The following is a 13,816-nucleotide window of genomic DNA, read 5'->3' on the forward strand; positions in this document are numbered from 1 at the left end:
GGGGGGTATGTAAGCCAGATCTTGGTTTACAGGAATTCCAGGGCATAGAAGAATCCCTTGAATGACCCAAGAGGAAAGAGCACATAAAACAAAGCCTCTCTACAGGACACCTACAAAATATTAGCTTCATCCAAGAGTTATTAGATCAGGAAAATGTTAGAGGCAGGAGAACCACATTCCAGCTGGACAAAGAATAGATTGTTGTAACTAAATGCAATATATGGGCTTTGACTGTTTCCTCAGGAAATCTGACTGTGGAGTTTGCACCAGGTGTAACTACAGAATTATTGTCAGTGTTCTTAGGCAAGATAATGTCATATGATCATATGGGACAATGTCCTTTCTGTAAGAGATACATGCTTAAATATTTAAGGTGATGTGCTGTGATGTCTGCAACTCAATATGGAGAAACGAGCCCTGCGATATACGCACGTGCATATTTCAATATATTTGCGTACAGGATTTGAGAATGGAGAAATGTTGACATTTCCAGATGGCTGATTATTATACTATTGCCTAGAATTTTACCCTTGAAATATTTCTAGGAATAATTAGGCAGAAATTATGCTTTAAACAAAAAGAATTCAGAGGTAACTAGGTTTGCTTCTATGCATTTTGATTTAGACCCGAAACCTTTTAGGAAGAATATCTTCATCCTGTCCTGTCTGATGTCATTTACAGAGACTTGTTATGTGTATTTGGGGATTTGGGAGATTATATCAGATATGTGTCTGGGTGAAAGAAACGTACAATTATTTCAAATTGAGTCTGAACGTTATCCTTTAGTGATCTTCCCTCATCTATCCTTCTAATCAGGGTAGGGCTTATAAATTAATTATGTCCCCTTTTAATTTGCTCATAAGCTATTCCTCTCTCTCTCTCTCTCTCTCTCTCTCTCTCTCTCTCTCTCTCTCTCTCTCTGTGTGTGTGTTTGTGTGTGTGTGTGTGTGTGTGTGTGCATGTGTTTAAGCAAGAGTCCTCAGTTCCTTTTGAAATATTGTTATGATAAAGGTTATTATAGCTGTTGATCACTTGGAGAGAGCTCTAAGAGTTCATAAGATTTTACAAAATACCCAAGGAACAAAATTTAAGCTGCCTAAGGTAGAAAGACCCAGGGCGGTCTTTCAAGAGACTGTCTGAGCTCCTGTGACCTTTTAAAAACATGTGCAAGATTGTCTGAGCACCCTTGGGAATGGATGTCTGTGGCGGGCGACTGCTGATGACTTGTCCAGCCTATCCCCATCCTCTCTACAGGAAAACCTGAGAAGGAATCCAGCTAAAAGTGGAACTAAGAGGCTGTTTAGAGGGAGCGACTTTTCCTGGGTCATTTTTTACCAATGCATAGACTTGATTGTTTTGGGGGGGGGGGCACGAGATAATCCTAATGAGACCGATGTGGGAAACCCTGCGTGAAGCCAAGTAAATTTCTTTAGCCACAAGTTCTCAGAATGCTTACTGTATTGTCATTCTTTATCAGTCTCACTGGGGACACGCTATTTCCAAAAATACAGTGCCCACAAAGCTCTTTTATTTTTAAAATTAGATTTGCTGGGACCAAATTCTGAGCAAAGCCCGCCGAAAGACACTGTCCTAAAAGGATTTTCTTCAGGAAAGTTCTCTGCACCTGCCACACATGTTCCTCTGTAATGTATCTGCTCCTCTTGGGCTGCCTGTCTGTGGAGATGTTCCCGGGTGGAAACTGGAAATTCCAGCCCAGAGGGTTAAGTTACCTGAGCTAGACCCCACAGCCATGATGCAATAGTCATTATTCGAATCCAGGTCCGGCCTCACCATTAAGACATCTGTCTCATGGTGTGAGATTGAACCCCCTCCCCTCCCCGGGAGAGAAAGTGGTTCCTTAAAACTGGAAAACAAGTGATTTTATGTGTAGCCTTTTCAAAAACATTCTGAAACCCATAGTTGACTGTTGTAATACCCGATCAGGCGAGGCCTCTCCCTGGCTAGGCTGTAACCTAGAGGGTGGTTGTCAGCACTGTGTGGAACATAGCCTGGGGTTTGCTTTGAAATGGAGCCATGGCCTTATCTTGGTATCTCTAGCAGGGACAAGCTGTCTTCCTGAACCTTGAAATGCTTCTTCCTCCCTCGTTGTCTCTGAGCAGGGCTGGCACAGGTTCTTATAGCACGGGCCAAACTCCCACGTCAGAACGTAAAGCGAAGAATCTCAAAGACCAGAAGTAGAGGAGTATGTGGAAAATAAGCACCCCGCCCAGAACCCTAGGCCCAAATCTGAGACTTCATGAAAACGTAATCACTGACCGGGGATGTGGCTCTGTTGATAAAATGCTTGCCTCGCTAGCACAAAGTCCTGGATTCAGTTTACGACCCTTCATAAGACTGAACCGGGGGGCGCAGGGGTGAGTGGTTCAGCGTTTAAGAGCACTGGCTACTTCCATGGGACCTGGGTTTGGTTCCCAGCACCGATGTGGCAGCTCCTCTCCTGGCTTCTGCAGGCACCAGGCACACAAGTGGTACACAGTCATACATGTGGGCACAACACTTTCATAAGCATAAAACACTTTTTTAAAAGAGGGTATGAAGATGCTCTCCTGCAATTCCAGCACTCAGGAGGCAGAGGATAAGACGCCCAAGATCATGCTTGCCTACACAGAGCTGGAGGCCAACCTGAGATGCACGAGAACCTGTATAGAAAAATTAAATAGCAGCAACAACAATAATCATAATCACTCGAGGGGTCACGTGCCATTCAAAGGCTCTGTCTCCAAGGCTCCAACCTGGGCTACAGACTGAGTTCCAGGACAGCCAAGGCTACACAAAGAAACTGTGCCTTGAAAAACATCAAAGTAGGTAAATAAACAAATAAAACCATGCTCACTGTTTCTTCGCTTCTAACACGCTGTGCATCCCTGTCAGAGAGAAAGCAAGAAGGAACCTCAGAAGCCAAAAGATCAGCTCAGAGTTTTGAGTTTACTCTCTTCCAGCATTGTCCTGCAGAAGGGAGGTACAGCTGTGGGCAGGTGTTTACCTTCTCTTGTAGCAGCCTTTTAACAACAAAGAGGACCAGATAAAATTACTCTTCATAGCGGTTATCCAGCTCAGCACTTTCTCATTCAGACATGTCATCCCAGGTAAAAGGTTCTTCAAGAGGCACCTTATGCCCTCTTTTGCTACCACTCCTGTGTCTGGGTCACATTTATAGAGCACATCGTTACGTAACCAAACCTAGTTATAAATACTTGATCCGTACCCACATCTCATGAAGTATTAGCTGGAAAGTGGATTTATTTGCAGGACCAAATTATCACCATCATTAGGCTTGTTGCAACCCTAAATTAGGCGTCTCTTTTAAATTTCATATTTAAGTTATATTAAGAGCGAGGTCTTTATGGGAACTGGTTATACTGAGAAGCCAGCAGTTACTCAGGGCTTGTGACTATCTTTTACATAGCTTGTAGCAGCCCCATACCCAGAAGTTCTTAATGAGACCAGTAGTGCCCCCTAGAGGGCTTTCCGGAAATTTATGGAAACATTTATTTTTTAAATTTATTTTTAGTGCTGCAAAAGACCCCAGATACCTTGCAACAGACAGACAATGCTCCACAACAAAAACAGTGTCCCACATTAGGGGACAGTGTCATTTGAGCCTAGCCATGTGTTAATCTGCTTCGTTTACTTCATATTCTATTTTATTTGAGGGACTGCACTTAGATATGTGTTTGTAGACATTGAAATGCACCTATTAGAGTAAATGTGCTTTTAATTTTGTTCTGAAGGCTACTAAAACTTGCCCACCACGTTAGAAAGTCATCTAACTGATCAGCTAGGCAGGGCATGGCGGTGTGTACCTGTAACCCTAGAATTTAAGATTGAAGCAAGAGGATTGTGACTTTAAAACCAGCCTAAGGTTCATGGCAGGTTCCATGCCATGCCCAGCCTGTGCTACATAAAAAGACACCCCCCTCCCATTTTATCAAACATCACTGGCACTGTTACAGTCATAGCTAACATCTATTTCATCATAATGTCCACATAAAGCGCACCCAAGCGTTTGCTACTGAAAGGCGCACCGTTTTATTTCAATTACTTTCCTTTCATTTCTCTTTATGTTAAGGCAAAGCTGTATTGTTTCGTTAAACTAAGACTCGTAGGCAGTTATTAAATTTGTGAGCTGCACTCCAGAGTAGTAACGGAATGCTGGAAAATACGCTCTCCTGAGAGCGTCCATTGGGTCTGCTGGGTAGAAAGCCACCTTTCTTGGAGAAGGCTGCTTACGGGCTAGAAGGTGAAGACTGCCACCTGCTGGAGGGAGGGTGAATTGTCGCAGACGTTATTAGGGCAAAGTTTGGGGACCTACTCCAGCGCCCCTCCTGGAAGCCTGGGTTACAGCCCTGAGCCAAGCAGCCCCTTTCCCCGAGTGGAGTATGAGAACGGAGCAGAGTCAAGGCGGTGGGGAGCAGGCCAGGTGAGCAAGAGCAATCAGCAGGCCAGAGATATTCCTGGTCTAGTCCAAGCTTAGCTGTCCAGGGAAATATACCAAGATGTCAGTGTTACAGAACACAGAAAGTTCAAGCTTCCCAAAGTTTGTATACATTTAGAAATCCACTTAAAAGCACGCAAAAAAAATCCACTTAAAACACAAATGTGTAGCATTCTCCATAAATTCGACAACAGACCCACAAGTTTTTGTTTTTGTTTTTGTTTTGTTCTAAGTCCCCTTCAAGATCCTGGGGGAAAAAATGTTACTGTAAATCTCTACAGGTCATTGTCCTTCTCTGGTTCAGGCATAGATTGGCTGTTAGGGCAATCAAAGCTGTATTTTTCCTGAGGAAACAAAAAGATCTGGGAGACAACATTTAAAAATTGCTTTCAAATTGTTTTAAGAGCCACAAATTTACACCATGCTGTAAAGTCAGAGATGCTAAATACTTCTCCTCTGTGGAAATTCTACAGCTCTTCTGAGGTGAGCCCTGGCTTGGCTTCCCCTCTGTGGGAAGTGCCACAGTCCAGAAAGAGTAACACACCTAAATCTGTGGAACAATGACCTGCCCCACATCCAGGGCCCTGCCTGCCACCTCATCAGACATACACACCACGCATCTCCATTATCACTGAGGAAAACCAGCAATAGCGTCAGGATAGCAGCTGTCATACCTGGTTCTGACTGACAGTGGGCAGGACCTCAGTCTTGGAAATATCTTTATGCCTCAATTTCAGCATTTGTAAAAACACAAGGCTTGGGTCTGAACATTCTAACCTTTAACAATTAAAGGCCCTGAAACGACAAGCATCTCCCACACTAAGGAGATAAGGTAGCTGTTGTGGGAATTTGTCCTACAACCAACCGTATTGGGAAGGCTTAGCCCAAAGGGCATGGTCTTCTCTGGGAATACTTGACCTGATAAGAACCAGGAGCAAAGGATCTCTGCTCTCCTGGACGGTGGTTGAGCTGGCAGCAAGCCATGGCTTGGAGCTTCCCCACCACCTTTTGGGAACGAGGTTGTAGAGCAGCCACAGCTGAGAGCTGGTTCCCAGGTGGGAACAGCGGAGCAGCTGGTGATACGACCCGAATTCCTCATGTTGTCTTGTAATCATTGGGCATGGATCTTGATATTAATAAGAGGTAACACAATCCCCAGACTTCGCTCTTGAGGTAGTTTTCTGAAGTCGGCACCATGCTATCAGAATCTCGTTCTTAGGGTCACAAATTCATCAATAATTTCCCTTTTGAGCCTGTTAGTTTAAGTTGATGTCACTTACCACCAAATACCTGTAACTAACAGACTCAGTATGGGATCTTCATTCAATTCTACAGTTGCCACTTTATTTCCTGTACAGCCAAAAAGTTACTTGACTTATCAGAGATGCTGTTTCTCTATTCTTAAAGTAAATGCCAGTTCAGATTACCATAATGCAAAATCAATAACCCTTAAGATGTGAAAACATTTTACAAACCCAAGTGACCTGTACGAAAGCACAAGTCACAGGCTTGACAAAGGGATGAAAACCCATTTCCCAACTCCTTCAGTCTACTATTTGTTCATTTCACAAGCATTTATTATATCCCTACTATATGTATATCATATTCTAACTGCCTGAATGTATAAGAAGTAATACCCGAGCCCTTAAAGAACAGAGACCCCAGTGGGAAAATCTGTATGCACATCTGTAACATGGATCCAAGAATGCTCAACCAAAGTGGGTCCAAGAGAATAAATAAAATATTGCAGAGTAAGATGGAGAGATTGCATCATTCTGAAGGGTATAGTGAGAAGAAGATTTAACTTGGGCCCTAAAAGAACCTGTTGGCTTTCACAGAGTAAGAAGGCACAAAGCCTTCAGGGGAGACACCACTAAATGAACAGAACTGTGGAAGCACATAGTAAGTGCTTAGTTGTGTATAGATTCATGAATGAGCAAGTGACAACCCCAGTGCTGAATCTTGCCTGTGTTTCTGGGCAAAGGGAACATAAGAGGATGTAGAGAGAGGTAAAACTGGAGGGCTAGACCCAGGCTTCATAAATCTGGTCCTCGGACGGATGCCAGACCAAGGATTTTGACATGTATGCTGATAAGGAACCTGTTGTGGTTTGATTGTGAAATGTCACCCCACAGGTTCTTCTTGTGTTTGAATATTTAGTCCTCAGCAGCTTGATGTGGGAAATCCTTCTGAATATGTGTTGCTTTTATTGGTTAATGAATTAAAAAACTGCTTTGGTCCGTGATAGGGCAGAGTAGAGCTAGGCAAGAAAACTAAACTGACTGTTGGGAGAAAGAAGGCGGAGTCACAGAGAAGCCATGTAGCCGCCCACAGGAGATAGATGCACCGGAACCTTGCAGATAAGCCACAGCCATGTGGTGATACACAGATTAATAGAAGTGGGTTAATTTAAGATGTAAGAGCTAGCCAATAAGAAGGTAGACCTAATAGGCCAAGCAGTGATTTAATTAATACAGTTTCTGTGTGATTATTTCAGGTCTGGGAAGCTAGAAACGAATGTGCACCCTCCCCCAACAGCAGGTGGTACTATTTGGGAGGCTGTGGAAACTTAGGGTTAAGAGACACAGCTGTCAGAAGTAGGTTTCTGGTGGCAGGTCTTTGAGGGCTGTGGTGCTCCCTTCCAGCCCCTGAGTCTTGGTCCTCCATCAAGCAACAAACTTTCACCATAAACTTCTGACCAAACACTCCATTATGCCTTCCACGCTATGATGGACTGAGAAGCCAAAATGGATCCTTTCTCCCTTAAGTTGCTTCTGCCTGCTGTTAATAGACACCGACCAGAACCACATCTGGTAAAGATCACTCTGTTGTAACTGAACAGTGAGCCTGGCCACAATGTCTACATCTCTCATTACAGAAGCACCTTTCCTGTGGACCCACAGAGCCCTCATGGACCTGATGCCCAGAGTTTCCCATTCTAGTCCAGACAGCCAGCTGATCCACCTTGGCCAATGGGAGTATTTCAGCCCAATGGATCACAGGGATTGGTTCTGGTACCTGACTGGAAGCAGGCCAGTAAGAAGACTCCTAGGATGAGGCAGAAGTGTTAGAGAGGAAGTGCTTTCTCCACCAGAAGTGCTTCCTCCACCCACAGTTCACTCCAGTATGGCCTAAGTGGAAGAATGGTAGCATGCATGCTTCTAGATGCCTTCTGCTTCCAGCAGTCTGTGGTGACAATGAAAACCTGCCTGTGACTGAAGCCACCAGGGAGGATGCAGAGACAACAGGCACTCGAGCAAGGGTCTGATGGCTTCATTTTCATTCCTGGATGGAGGTGCCCGTGGATTTCCAGGAGTCTTGGAAGTAATCCAGCCACATTTCTCTTCCACTCAAATCTGTTTCCTGTCTTTTTGTAATGGAATGGTTTCAGCTAAATGTAGTCAGGCACGGTGTTGATGCCTTAGCACAACAAACACATTCCTCTAACAAACACATTTAAGCGGCAGGGGCTGATCAAGGCACCAAAAATACATAGGAGAGTGGAGAACCGCGCTTCCTGCAGCTTACATTCTAGTGGGGAGCTGTGGCTCGGGGCAATGAACAGAACTAGTAAGTGAATTACATAATGTCTCAAAGGGTGATATACATTCTCAGAGAATAAAACAGGGTGGGTAGGAACTGGGAGCGGAACCTGGGACGTGGGGAGGCTTGACTGAGCAGAAACTTACCATTGCTAAGGGAATCAGTTGTGACTGAGACCAAAGCTTTCCTGACAGGGGAACCTTCTTTCCTAAGACAAATTCCCACTGACAGGTGGAGGAGCAACAAGGAGACCAGAGTGGCTGAGGCTCAGTGGGCAGTGAGATCATCAGCTAGATGAGAGGAACAATAGGGAAGGACGGGCATCCAGGAGGACACATTAAGAACTGACCCTTTGGCTCTGGAGAGATGGTTCAGTAGTTAAGAGCACTTGTTCTCGCAGAATATCCAAGTTCAGTTCCCAACACCCACACTGAGGCTCGTAGCCATCTGTAACTCCAGTTCCAGAGATAACATTACCCTCTTCTGGCCTCACACGTGGTTCGGGCAAGCACTGATACAATAAAATGAAGTAAAAATAAATTTAAACTTAAAAAAAAATTGAACTTGCAAGCCAGGGGTGTCGTTCAGTTGGCAGAGTGTTTTCCAAACATGCACGAATCACGGGGTCAGATTCTTATCATCTGTAAGTGTTGGTGCACACCTGTAATCCCAGCATGCAGAAGGTGAAGGCAGAAGGATAAGAAGTTCAAGGCTATCCTCAACTACGTAGAGAAGAAAAGGTCACCCCATCTCAAAAGTACTCAGTGCCTCCCCAAAAAATGACCTTTCACCTTGAGAACCATGAAGCCATCTAAGACCTGTGATGGAAGAGGGGGGTACACAAGTGCATTCGGGGATCACTCTTGACAGGACTGAAAGCCCAGGACACTTAGGCGACCTCAGAAAAGGGGGCAGGCTGGCAACATCAAAGGTGGTGAGAAGAGTCAGCCTTATGATCTGTGTGGAAGGTACTGGCTGACAGAAGATGCCAATGAATAGAACATGGGATCGCACAGGGAAGGAGAAGGGTTGAGGAAGTCCCCCTCTTTACAGGAGCATCTTCAAGGATAGAGTTGTCATCAGAAGGACAAGCAAGATAAGCAAACTTGGGAGTTCAGGTCAGGAGTTTGCTTTTATTGCAGTGGATGTAAAATACCTGTGAGACTTGCAAGGTGAAGCCGTGGGATAGGTGTTTGAATATCCACCCAGAGAGAAATCAGAACTCTAGCTCTTCTCTCCCTCTCCCCCTCTCCCCCTTTTCCCCTCTTCCCCTCTCTACCTCTCCCCCTCCCTCTCTTCTTTTAGTGTTTCTTTTTGAGACGAGATTCCTCCATGTATCCCTGACTATCCTGGAACGCTCTGGCTCTATAGATCAGTCTAGTCTTGGACTCATAGAGACCCGCCTGTCTCTGCCTCCCAAGTGCACCACCACGGCCCAGCCAGGACTCTAGCTGTAAGCCTGCACCAAGCCCAGGGGAAGCTCAGAGCAGCCTGAGATGTTCCTGTTGCTACCTCTTCTTCCCTAGCACGAGCTTCTTTCTCCCCATGCATCTGTGTTCACCTTGCAGGGCCCGAAGTCCCTGGACCTTTTCCCCCTGTCTCAGAGGTAATTCTCAGTTCCAACCTTCCCTGCCAAGAAAAGTTTGTTTGTTTGTTTTTAATTTTTAATGCTAAAGTTCAACTCTGGGTATCCAGCGTGATGAGAATGGCCAAATGCAAGTCAACAAGCTCTCTCCAAAAACAAAGATTCTCCCCCCCCCCCACTTCCAAAGCCTCCAGATACCCCAGAAATCCTGAGGACACGCACAAGGAGGCACAAGACAGGTGCAGACAGTAAGCGGAGCTGACAGGTGGCAGAGGGGGTGCGGATCCAGAATCCTGTGGGTTCCATCAGCTGACGAATTCTGAAATGCTCGGAGGATCATTTACTTAAAATAGGAACAATGAATATGGAAAAATCTTTTAAATGTTAATAGAAGCAGCATTAAAGAAGAAAATTGGACCTATTGTTTTGCAAACAGCTGGATCTACTGGAGCAAATTCAGTGAGCACTTCTGAGGGTTCCTTTCAAAATACGCTTAATTATAATAAGCAAAACTCCAGGAGGCACCCTGCAGGAGAAAGGCCTGGGAATTTAAGATCAGGAAGTGTGGCTTCTAGCTCTAGGTCTATGGCAGATTTCTGACTTCTGGGCATTATTCTAAACTATAGTTTAAAAAAAAACATTCGAAATTGTAAAATGAAAGAAAGGAAAAAGGCCTAATAATGATAGATGCCGAACCACTCAAGGGTATCACACACAGGCAGAATCTGCAGCTTCTCTCTCTCTGAGTGATGGAAGGGTGGAGCCAGGGGCTTTGGAAGAAGAGTGCCTGGATTCAAATGCCATCTCTACCACCCTCTACCCTCAAGCAAGGTGCTCAGCCGTCCACTTAGCATCTTCTCCTGCCATCCAAACACTCCCTAAAAGAGATCATCAGATTCATTGTAGTCCCATTACACAATAAGCATTCCATAGAAATTGTTTATATTGTTCGTATTTATTGCTACGCCACGTTCATGGATGGGGACATACATATTACCATGTTACAGCCATCTGATTAGAATGATTGGTCATCCTGCTCAGGGCCACATTGCTAATAAATAATAAATATGACTGTAAGTTAGCGGTCTGTAGAGGATGAGGAGAAGACAGAGAGATCTTAGGGGCTCCCACTAATGCTGTCTTCAGCTCAGGCATCCATCCTCGCCCTTAGCTCAGATGCTTCTAACTTCCATCCAAATATCCAGCCAGCCCCTCTCAGAAAAGTTCTTCTTGTCTGGCAGCCTATGGTCTGCATTCAGCACCCCTCTGTGACTCTGTTCTACTCTCTATGGGTTTTATTGGAGGACTTGTTCATTTGGTTGCCACGAATCTCCCATCAGACGGTAAGCTTTCTACAAACCAGAACTGTAGCCTCATCTCTGTTCTGACACTAGCTTATCACATAAGTAAATGCCCAATTAACGAGTCCAGTCTGAGACTCTGGACCAGGACCTCATGTCATGTCTCCTAGGAATCCTCTGCACTTCTATTTAGCCCCCTTGACAAATGGCGCAGAGCTGGGGGAAATACCCCTGCTCTTCCCCACCCCCACCCCAAACCATTCCTCTCTTACATGCACGTTTGTTCATTCAGGGTCTGGTGGCTCTTCTTGCTTGTCAACCTGACCACATCTGGGATTAACCAAAACCCAAGTGGCTGGGTAGACCTGTGAGAGGATTTTTTTTTCTTAGTTAAATCATATGAAGTGGGAAGACCCACTTTTTATCCCACCCTTTTGAGGTTGAAAGACCTACCTTTAACTGGGTCATACCCTGCTGGCAGCCTATATAAAGGAAGAAGAAAGCTCTTTCTTGCTCTTGGCCTGCTTCCTCTTGCTCACTGTGGCAAGTCCATTTCTTCACTGGTATCAGAGCCTGCTTCTTTGGGATTCTGGCATATACCGAAAGCCAGATGAGACATCCAGCCTACTACTGAATTCTTGGACTTTCCATGAGTAGACAGTCATTGTTGGACTAGCAGGACCACAGCCTGTAAGCCCCTCTACTAAATCCCATATTTATACACATTCTCTAGAGAATCCTCATACGCAAGGCTAACACACAGTGTGATCAGCCAGGATTTTCTCCTCTCCCAAAGGCTGGCGCTCACTGTGAGACTTAGCAGGACATCCATTCATTCTTGCTGTCATGCTGTGGCTGAGCCAATACTGGGACTCCCATGATACAGGGAGTTCATTTTGTCCCAACGGTGCTGAACCTGCAAGTAGAGTTCTCGGGCAAGTTTGTTTTAACAATGAAATTCTAGGGGGGTGGGGGAGGGATGCCAGACGAATTCACTACTAACATGGGAACTGTTTGAGCAGGTTAGGGTGGAAGAGGCTTCCTAGGAACAGTCTTTTCAGACTCAGTGTTGATCCCACACTGACAACCAATGAAACGTGTGCCTGGTTCTCTCAGCCAGGACCTCCTCGATATCACGGCTTGATCTCTTACCCTTCCCATCCAGGAAAGGGGACCTGGCCACCCTGAAAATGGGTCTGCCTCCTCCTTTCTTCCAAATCTCTGCAACTCTTTTCACTTGACAGCTGGTTCTGGAGAAGAGGATCAAGTCTTTCTGAAATAGAACAATCATGAGTTATGATAAACAGGGCGAAGGAAGGTGAAAGGCAGAGCAGCTTACTGGAGTTCAACACTGCTTCCAAAAAAAAGATGCTGATATGTCCTGGGATTTTTTTTTTTTAGGATGATATTTTTTTTTTTGAAATGCAAAAGCAAGATTTACTGTGTGCACAATACAAACTGGCAGGGACCTCGTCAAAGCAACTGACACAGCAGCAGCAGAGGCAAGAGGAGGTACCTGCCCTTCTAGTGGGTATCATTTAAAGGCAAAACCCAGAAATGTTACATTAGCAGGGTGAGGGGTTGCAGGTTCAATCCTGATTGGCTCATGTCTAGGGACTTTTCAGATTTTTTTTTTCAAACCTTGCCTGTTGCTTGTCAAGTTTTCTTAACGACTGACAATTCTGAGGTTATCTGTACTTTCCAGATGGTTACCCATTTACTTTTGCCCCTAGCCATTTCTGAGGACTGTAATGTTTTATGGGAAATAGCTTACACAGGACGCAAGATGGAGGTGAAGAAAAAATGGAGAAACTTTGGTTCTTCATTCCACCCGTTCTAGTAACTATAGTGAACCCAATCATGGGTCCCTGACAGTTAACTCATAAGTATCTTCAGTCCTGAGGCGACTGTAGATTTGTGATCCCTGGACCATAAGTTGTATTGTACCCAACCTGTCTTTCATAAATTTCACTAGCTGGTTAAAAATGCAAGGTTCAAAAGTTAGTAACAAAAGCAGAATTACCAGGGATCCCAAGAGAGTAGAGATGAGAGTGGTCAACCAAGGGGAGCTATTAAGAGGATGATTTATTTTTAATCTGGAACAAGGATTCAGGGGCCACACTGTAAGCAAACACTCTGCTGCTGCCAATGAGTTAGTTAGACCTAGCCCAGTAACGACAGATTCCGATAACATCTTTAAAATACAACTCTGGCCACATTAAATATACATTATTAAACATGCATATTGACAGTGTCTGTCTTTTTAAATATTAAACTTCATTTTGGAATAACTTAAGATTAATAGGAAAGTGGCAAGATAGTCCAGACACTTCCTACAACCTTAAGTCCATGTTCATTGCAGCTAACTCTCATGGCGACGCTCATCACAGCCAAAACATTGGATTTAACGTGGATTAACGTGTCCTCAACATCAACACTGACTTTGTCTGTTTCTGTATTGTCCTTTTCCCGCTCCAGGATCTGCCTTAGGATGGCATGCTCATGAACATGGTTGTCAGGGTTCACCTTTCTGGACAGACCCTCAATACTGGAGGAAATGCCACATCAGCCAAAGTCTAGAACACCCAGTCCTGGAAAGGAGGAGAGCAGACATGGCAGGCATGGGCGCAGATGGGGCAGGCACAGGCACAGACGGGGCAAGCGGCATTTTCAGGAGGGATTGCTATCATCCAGGCTGGAGTGAGGACCTACAGGACAGGAGGTGTCTACCCAGGCAGCACAGGCCTGTCAATTCTTACCACCTCACATACTACAGCTTGCTTTTAAGACTCTCAAATGAAGACAGTCTTAGACCTTTGCATCGAGTAAACATGGCTTTTTGAATTTTCTCATTTTATCTGAGAAGAGGGAAATTTCATGAGGATATACGGTGCTCCAGCCCACAGACACTTCTTTAAGGAGAATGACCTT

Source organism: Microtus ochrogaster, chromosome 18 (assembly GCF_000317375.1).
Source record: "Microtus ochrogaster isolate Prairie Vole_2 chromosome 18, MicOch1.0, whole genome shotgun sequence".
Taxonomy (NCBI): domain Eukaryota; kingdom Metazoa; phylum Chordata; class Mammalia; order Rodentia; family Cricetidae; genus Microtus; species Microtus ochrogaster.